Here is a 9551-nt window from a genome sequence, read left to right on the forward strand (position 1 = left end):
GGATGTACGATAGCACCACCTATCGGAACCACGCCAAAAACATCCGTGTCTCCAATTGCATTTGAATCCTCCAAACCCTTCCCTTTACTTTCTTGCAAGTTGCATGCTTTAATTTCCGCTGCCTATATACTCTTTGCATGCTTGCTTGAATTGTGTGATGATTGCTTGACTTGTCCTAAGATAGCTAAAATCTGCCAAACTCTAAAATTGAGAAAAGGTTAAGTTTTTAATTGGTCAAGTAGTCTAATCACCCCCCCTCTAGACTTACTTCAAGGTCCTACAAGTGGTATCAGAGCTTTGGTCTCCATTTGCTTTGATTTCCATAGCTTTTGGTGGTCATAGCCTTGGTTTCACAACCTAGGAGAGTATGGCGTCTAGCGAGGGAAATTATCACCGTAGAGGTCCTTACTTTGATGGTACTAATTTTGCTAGTTGGAAGCATAAGATGAAAATGCATATTCTCGGACATAACCCCACCGTTTGGGCAATTATTTGTATTGGCTTGCAAGTTGAATTCTTTGATGGGAGAGAACCGAACCGTGAAACGAATGCGGAAGAATTGAAGATGCTGCAATACAACGCTCAAGCTTGTGATATCATCTTCAACGGATTGTGCCCTGAAGAATTCAATAAAATCAACCGTCTTGAGAATGCAAAGGAAATTTGGGATACTTTGATTGATATGCACGAAGGTACCGAATCCGTCAAGGAATCCAAGTTGGATGTGCTCCAAAGTCAGGTTGACAAGTTCAAAATGAAGGATGGTGAAGGTGTCGCTGAAATGTACTCTAGGCTTTCACTTATCACAAATGAGATTGCCGGCTTAGGGAGTGAAGAGATAACCGACAAATTCATCATCAAGAAGATCCTAAGAGCATTGGATGGAAAGTATGATACCGTGTGCACATTGATCCAAATGATGCCAAACTACAAAAATCTCAAGCCAACGGAAGTCATTGGAAGAATTGTTGCTCATGAGATGTCACTCAAGGATAAGGAGGAACTTCACAACAAGTCAAGTGGTGCTTACAAAGCCTCAAGTGAATCCCCCACATCATCAAGTGAGAAACAAACCTTCAATGAAGAATTGAGCTTAATGGTGAAGAACTTCAACAATTTCTACAAGAGTAGAAGCAAAGAAAGAAGCTCCAAGTCAAGGTCTTATCATGACAAAAGATCTTCTAGTCGAGAGCGCAATTGCTACAATTGTGGAAGGCCTGGACACTACTCCAATGAGTGTACGACACCCCACAAAAGAAGAGAAGATTCTCCAAAAAGAATAAGCAAAAGAGAAGAATCACCACCAAGAGAGAGGAGGAGTAGAGATGATCGTTATGAACGAAGACCCTCACGGAGAAGCAAAGATTCGGAAAGGAAGGACAAGTCATCAAGGAGCTACACAAAACGAAGACATCAAGCTCATGTTGGTGAATGGGTATCTGGCTCCGACTCCGACAATCACTCCGAGAGAAGCTATCACTCCGACTCCGAACATACTCAAGATGAAGGTGTTGCCGGTCTAGCACCTGTGTCAACCAACTCCTATGACATATTTGATTCACCAAATGAAGGAATTGGAAGATGCTTCATGGCCAAAGGTCCAAAGGTAACACATCCTGAGTATGTTGATTTCAATAGTGATGAAGATGACTTGCTTGTGGATGATGATTTACTTGTTGACAACTCTAGTGATGAATACTATGATGAAACATCAATTAATCATGCTAATCAAATGAATGACAATGATAAGGAGAAAATTGAGCTTCTAACTAAAGAACTAAACACTCTAAAGTTCGCTCATGAAACTATCTTCGAAGATCATCGAGAACTTTTAAGGGCTCATGAGAAGTTACGCTTTGAAAAGCTCAATCTTGAGCAAGAGCATGAGTTCTTAAAGGCAATCAATGATGATCTCCATAAGAAAAGTTCTTCTTACATTGCCAAGCGTTTACTCTTATCTACTTACATGCCTCAAGTCAAGTCTGGTAACAAGTACAAGAAAGATACTTTCTCTAGTAGTAATAATAATAATGTTAAATCCAATATTGTTGCCTCTAGTAGTTCTCTTGATTCCACTAATGATTCTCTTAGCCAAGTTACACTTGAGCAATAAAATAACTTATTGAAGGGAATTATAGAGAAAGGTGTTTACAAGAGCCTTGCCGGGAGTAAGCAATTCGAGGAAATTGTACGCAAGCAAGGAAGACACCGGAAGAATCAAGGTCTTGGTTTTGAACGAAAGTTCAATGCCAATGGAGTTGAGTGGGAAGAAGATCAATACCCCAAGACGAAGTTTGTTCCTCAACAAGAGAAGTATGATCCTACTTCCTTCAAGGGAACACAAGCTCAAGATGATCTTCCTCCACAAGACCACAAGAACAAAGGCAAGGATAAGCTTCAAGAGGAGATTGATGCATTTGAAGAAGCACATAAGGTCTCGGTCAAGTGGATTCCCAAGACTACGTCAATTTCTACTTCATCAAGTACAACTACAACTCCAAGGATTCCCATCAAGATGACGTGGATCCCGAAGAAGAAGAACTAGAGAGTTCTTGAGGGTGACTCCGCCAACATTCTTCACTCATATCATTATGGCAAGGACAAGTGCAATCAACTTCCACATATTGCACTAGTTCAAGGAGTCACAAACCCTCATGTTGGTAAGGCAAGGGACAAGGTAACCTAATGGTTTCATGGACATCATCTTGTGTGTGTATCACTCTATGTCTATGGATATTATTGTTTGTTCCTTGTGGGACTAACCCATGTAGGCAAGTTGAAAGTGCAACTCACTCCAAAGGATTGCTCCAAATGATCTACTTAAACATTGAGCATCCACATCTTCAACACCTACATGAAGTCATCATCGACATAACCCAAGGTTAGTTCATCCCTCTAAAGGGGGGATCTCACATCTAGGGGGAGCTTAACTCAAAAAATTGAGTCTAATGGTGTGAACACATAAATGCATTATGTAAAAGTGGTAACCCCACTTGAGCTTAAACGATGAGTATGACCTATGATCAAATGTTCTCATTTGACTCCTAAGTCAATATACTCATATATAGATGACCTAGTCATCGCCAATTGTTTGACAGATGCTAGAATTGGTTGTGCATGCTTTGCCACATATTTCATTTGCCATTTTATTGTGTGAGCATGTTGGTGCATATTTTACTCATTCAAGGACATCCACTTGTTGTTTTGATTGTTTGGTTCATTCTTCTTTTGGCCAAGTGGATGGACAAGAATGCCTAAGAACCCTCTCTATCTATCTATGCTTTTCTCGTCTCAAACTCTATTCATGCTACATCACAAAATTTGATCAAGTCAGATTCGAACCACTCTGTGTGAGGAGCACTCGAAGTCCCCAATTCTTCATAGACTTAAACTTCCAAAACCTCTTTGTGATTCTCGGTCTGACCGATTCCTCCATTTCGGTCCTACCGAGATCATTAAGTTGATCTGAGTTTTCCATCTCGGTGCAACCGATTTGAACTTTTCGGTCACACCGAGTTGCTGTAAATGAACACAGTTATGCATCTCGGTGCCACCGAGTTGTTCCACTCGGTCACAGCGACAGGGTCGGGCTATATATAGACACGGGCAAAATTTTGGAAATTTCTCCGAACCCCTTCGCCCGCACAATAGCTCGCTCTGCCATCGAAGGTCTCCGGATCATCTCCTCGTCACTAGCCGCCTCCTGTCGCTGGTCTCCGCCGCCGTCAGCGGAATTCAACCCCACCGTTGCCGCCGTAGCGAGTTCATCACCGCACTAGGGTATGGACTCGATCTTTGTGCTATCCACATCTGATTCCTAGCACATTGTACTCTTATTGATTCTTGCCACGATTGAAACAATCCTATCCAGCCAAAGTAGTCCTTAGTGTAGATTAGATTCAAATTTTTAGGGTTAGGTTTCCGCCGAAACCATCTCGGACCCATCGAGTTGAAAAACACGGTCTCATCGATTTGGCATATGCCATTGCACAAGTGACTCTCGATCTGACCGAGAATTACTAATCGGTGCGACCGATTTTAGGATTCTATGAAACCCTAGCAGTCTCGGTGCCACCGAACTATGACTCGGTCCAACTGAGTTCATCAGTTTAGGTTCCAAAAACTGCTTCGGTATCACCGAGTTTGAAAATCGGTTGATCCGAAATGCTTTTTGTGGAAAACTACAACTGAATTTTTGAATCATTCTTTTGAAAAATCTCTGCATTTTGTGATGCTCATCCACTCTGTCTCATCTATATCTCTTCACAGGGTCAGCAGTCAGCTTTTGCAGCATGTCAGACCAAAGTGACAGTCAGAATAGGTCAGCAGAGCAGATTCACTTGAGTGAGGGCACTAGTCCCTCCAGCACTTCAGATGAAGGGAGCAGAAGCACTCCTAGCAACCTGCCTAAGGCTACTACCAGGCAAAGGAGAAAGAGAACCTCGGACTCAGAAGATGAAGACTACAAAGCTGAAGAAGATGAGGCTACTTCCAAGAAAGTGGTGCTCAAGAAGGAATATGGCTCAGCAAAGGATATAAAGCCATGCATGAAGATTAAAAGGCCTGCAAGAAGACAACCAATGCCCAAGGCCAGAGCATCAACTCAACTGCCTGAAAATCCTGATCCCAAAGAGCCAGCTGCTGAAAGCAAGAAGAGGAAGGAAAGGGTCAAGAAGACCATGGCCAGAGTTGTTGGGCAACCTTCCATGATGGAAGAGGAAGAGCTTTCTGCACCAGCACCAAAGGCACCAAAGCTTATGGGTGATGCTATTAAATCTGGGGCTGCAACATCTAAGCCCAAGGAAGCACCCAAAGCTGCCCCCAAGGCCAAGTCTTCACCAAAGAGGAATACCAGGAGTATTCCAGCTGCTGAGAAGAACAAGGCCCCAGTGCCTGAGGTTGCTGAGGAGGAAGATGAAGAAGGACAGATTCTAAGGAAGCTCAAGCCAAAGATACCAGATCACAATGATGCCCATCCTGTGGCTGAGGACATGAACAACAGAAAAGACTCAGGATTGAGGCTATGGAGGATGGCAGATCCATATGCCACAAGGAGAAGAACTGCTGTTGATTACAGGTTCCATACAAAGGAACAACAGGACTTCTATGAGACAATCTTATTGGACAAGAAGCCCATAGTTTGTGATATGAGGTGGGTCGACTGGACCTACATGAAGGAGAATGAAGAGCACTATCCTGGAGTGCAAGACAACTTTGTTGCTTGTGGAGTTGCAAATTTTGTTGGGAAAAAGCTCAAAACTAGAATGATGAACTTATCATGCAATTCTACTCCACATCACATTTTTACCCAGATGGAAGAATTGTTTGGATGTCTGAAGGTACAAAGTACCAATCCACTGTAGAAGAATGGGCAAAACTGATAAATGCCCCAAAGGAAAATGATGATGATCTGGATGTATATGCCAAGAAGAAAATGGGACACAATACCATGGCACACATGTACAAGGAGATCCCAGACAAAGCCCTAGAGACTTTCTCTTTTGGATCAGTCCATTTTCTGTTGTCAGGGCTGCCTACTATCAATTGGATTCCGAGGCACACTATGTTGCCCAAGTCAGGTGACCACAACATGATCAGAGGGCATGCCATCAATATGTTGCATTTATTTGATGTGCCACAGAAATTCAAAGTCATGAGCCTTATAGTTGAAACCATTAAGAGGACTGCAGCAGATCATAAGAGGAGCTGTGGATATGCCCCTCAGATACAGGAATTGATCAACTCAAAGATGGGAACTGACAAATATCTATTGGATAGGGAACATTTTCCACTCTATCCAGACTTTGAAGACAATGAGGTTGTCATGAATGAGGATGATCCATCATCAGTTCAAGCTCAAGAGAAGAAGGAGAAGGCAAGAAAGGAGAAGGCTGCCAAGATGCCAACTCAAGAGGAGGCATATGAGTATTTCTTGAAAAACAAGCAGGAGCAGCTTGGTTACTTGATAGCATCATCACTGAGGATTGAGAAGGGGCTGGCTACCTTAACTCAAAACCAGGAGAGCTTGGAAAGAATCATGGAACAAAAAATTCTATGATCTAGATGTCAAAGTAACTGAGATTCAGTCAGTTGTGGAGCAACTGCAGGAAGACATGCAGGAGAGGAAGGGCAAGACAACCACAAATGTCTTTGCCAGAGTGCCTAGAGCTCAGAGGTCAGCTGCTGTGCCAGTGCCAGATACTAGAGCAACATCTTCAGCACCAGCTACTGCCCCTTCAGCTCCAGTGCAACCAGCTTCAGCATCAACTCCAGCACCCTCTACATCAACTGAAGCCTTCATCCTTGGAGTTATCCGGACACCACCAACTAAAGATCAAGCCTGAGAGTCGATCTAGCACTATGCATTTTCCATGAACTTTTTGGTAACTTGTTGCCAAAGGGGGAGAAAAATGTATAGATCATAGGCTTCGAGAGAGAGAGTGTTGCTTTTGTTCTCTCTTGCTTTGTTGGTTTAAACTTGTTTGCTTTTTGTTTGGTTGAGATACTATGCTTGTGAGACACTGATGATCATGTGTTTGATCATAAGCTACACTTATGCATGTTTGATGATATTATCCTATCTATTTATGTGATCATTCACTTTGCTTGGTCATGAGTGCATGTATTCAATACTTATCATTTTGAGCGCTCCACCAAGATGTATGTGACATGGAAGAGTAACCCATAAGCCTAATTCCTTGTGCATTTGCAGTCCAAAGCAAATTTTAAACTATGCACAAATTTAGGGGGAGCTCTTGCTTATCACATACTTCTCAAAGCGACAATGTTTTTATTCTTATTATCTTTTGTCGAAGCTTTGATCTATATGTTGTCATCAATTACCAAAAAGGGGGAGATTGAAAGTGCAACTATCCCTAGGTGGTTTTGGTAATTCATAACAACATATAGCTCATTGAGCTAATGCTATTCCAAGACTATTATTTCAGGAAAGCTCAATGAATGGCATGGCATGGATGATGAAAGTGGATCCCTCAAAATACTAAGGACAAAGGATTGGCTCAAGCTCAAAGGCTCAAGACTCTTCATTTTATATTTTAGTGATCCAAGATCACATTGAGTCTATAGGAAAAGCCAATACTATCAAGGAGGGATGAGGTGTTGCTTAATGAGCCTCTTGCTTCATGTGCTTTGTGATATGCTCCAAAACCCTCAGCTACTTTCCCACATCCACAAATGACCTAAACCCAAAGCCAAAATTGGTCACACCGATTCTTCCAATCCGGCGCCACTGATTCCAAAAGTCATAGCCACTGCCACAAACCCTAAGCAAATCGGTCCTACCGATAGGGATCTCGGTCTCACCGAGATAGGATTGTAATCTCTCTGTTTCCCTTCATAATGTTTCAGTCTAACCGAAGTGAGCGATCGGTCCCACCGAGATTGCAATGTAAACTCTCTGTTTCCCTTTTGTAACATTTTGGTCTCACCGAAAAGAGCAAATCGGTCCCACCGAGTTTACCTGACCAACTCTCTGGAAAGCTTATTACCAAAACCGGTCTTACCGAGTTTGTGTAATCGGTCTTACCGAGATTACGTTATGCCCTAACCCTAACCGAATCGGTCTCACCGAGTTGCATGTCAGTCCCACCGAAAATCACTAACGGTCACTAGGTTTACTAAATCGGTCCGACCGAGTCTGTTGAATCGGTCCCACCGGTTTGGTAAATTGTGTGTAACGGTTAGATTTTGTGTGGAGGCTATATATACCCCTCCACCTCCTCTTCATTCGTGGAGAGATCCATCAGACTAAACCTACACTTCCAACTTACCATTTCTGAGAGAGAACCACCTACTCATGTGTTGAGGCCAAGATATTCCATTCCTACCATATGAATCTTGATCTCTAGCCTTCCCAAGTTGCTTTCCACTCAAATCCTCTTTCCACCAGATCCAAATCATATGAGAGAGAGTTGAGTGTTGGGGAGACTATCATTTGAAGCACAAGAGCAAGGAGTTCATCATCAACGCACCATTTGTTACTTCTTGGAGAGTGGTGTCTCCTAGATTGGCTAGGTGTCACTTGGGAGCCTCCGACAAGATTGTGGAGTTGAACCAAGGAGTTTGTAAGGGCAAGGAGATCGCCTACTTCGTGAAGATCTACCGCTAGTGAGGCAAGTCCTTCGTGGGCGACGGCCATGGTGGGATAGACAAGGTTGCTTCTTCGTGGACCCTTCGTGGGTGGAGCCCTCCGTGGACTCGCGCAGCCGTTACCCTTCGTGGGTTGAAATCTCCATCAACGTGGATGTACGATAGCACCACCTATCGGAACCACGCCAAAAACATCCGTGTCTCCAATTGCGTTTGAATCCTCCAAACCCTTCCCTTTACTTTCTTGCAAGTTGCATGCTTTAATTTCCACTCCCTATATACTCTTTGCATGCTTGCTTGAATTGTGTGATGATTGCTTGACTTGTCCTAAGATAGCTAAAATCTGCCAAACTCTAAAATTGGGAAAAGGTTAAGTTTTTAATTGGTCAAGTAGTCTAATCACCCCCTCCCTCTAGACTTACTTCAAGGTCCTACATATATTCAATGCTGAAATCAGCGGAGGTAGAGATCAAGAAGGAACATCAAGTGTTGATGGTGAATAAAACCACTAAGTTCAAGAAAGGCAAGGGTAAGAAGAACTTCAAGAAGGACGGCAAGGGAGTTGCCGCGCCCGGTAAGCCAATTGCCGGGAAGAAGCCAAAGAATGGACCCAAGCCTGAGACTGAGTGCTTTTATTGCAAGGGAAGCAGACACTGGAAGCAGAACTGCCCCAAATACTTAGCGGACAAGAAGGCCGACAACACTAAAGGTATATGTGATATAGATGTAATTGATGTGTACCTTACCAGTACTCGTAGTAGCTCCTGGGTATTTGATACCGGTGCATTTGCTCATATTTGTAACTCAAAGCAGGAGCTGCGGAATAAGCAGAGACTAGCGAAGGACGAGGTGACGATGCGCGTCGGGAATGGTTCCAAGGTCGATGTGATCGCCGTCGGCACGCTACCTCTACATTTACCTACGAGATTAGTTTTAAACCTCAGTAATTGTTATTTAGTACCAGCTTTGAGCATGAACATTGTATCTGGATCTCGTTTAATACGAGATGGCTACTCATTTAAATCCGAGAATAATGGTTGTTCTATTTATATGAGAGATATGTTTTACGGTCATGCCCCGATGGTCAATGGTTTATTCTTAATGAATCTCGAACGTGATGTTACACATATTCATAGTGTGAATACCAAAAGATGTAAAGTTGATAACGATAGTCCCACATACTTGTGGCACTGCTGCCTTGGTCACATTGGTGTCAAGCGCATGAAGAAGCTCCATGCTAATGGACTTTTAGAGTCTCTCAATTATGAATCATTTGACACATGCGAACCAAGCCTCATGGGCAAAATGACCAAGACTCCGTTCTCCGGAACAATGGAGCGAGCAACCAACTTATTGGAAATCATACATACTGATGTGTGCGGTCCGATGAGCGTTGAGGCTCGCGGAGGATATCGTTATGTTCTCACTCTCACTAACGACTT

Source organism: Triticum aestivum, chromosome 7B (genome assembly GCF_018294505.1).
Source record: "Triticum aestivum cultivar Chinese Spring chromosome 7B, IWGSC CS RefSeq v2.1, whole genome shotgun sequence".
Taxonomy (NCBI): domain Eukaryota; kingdom Viridiplantae; phylum Streptophyta; class Magnoliopsida; order Poales; family Poaceae; genus Triticum; species Triticum aestivum.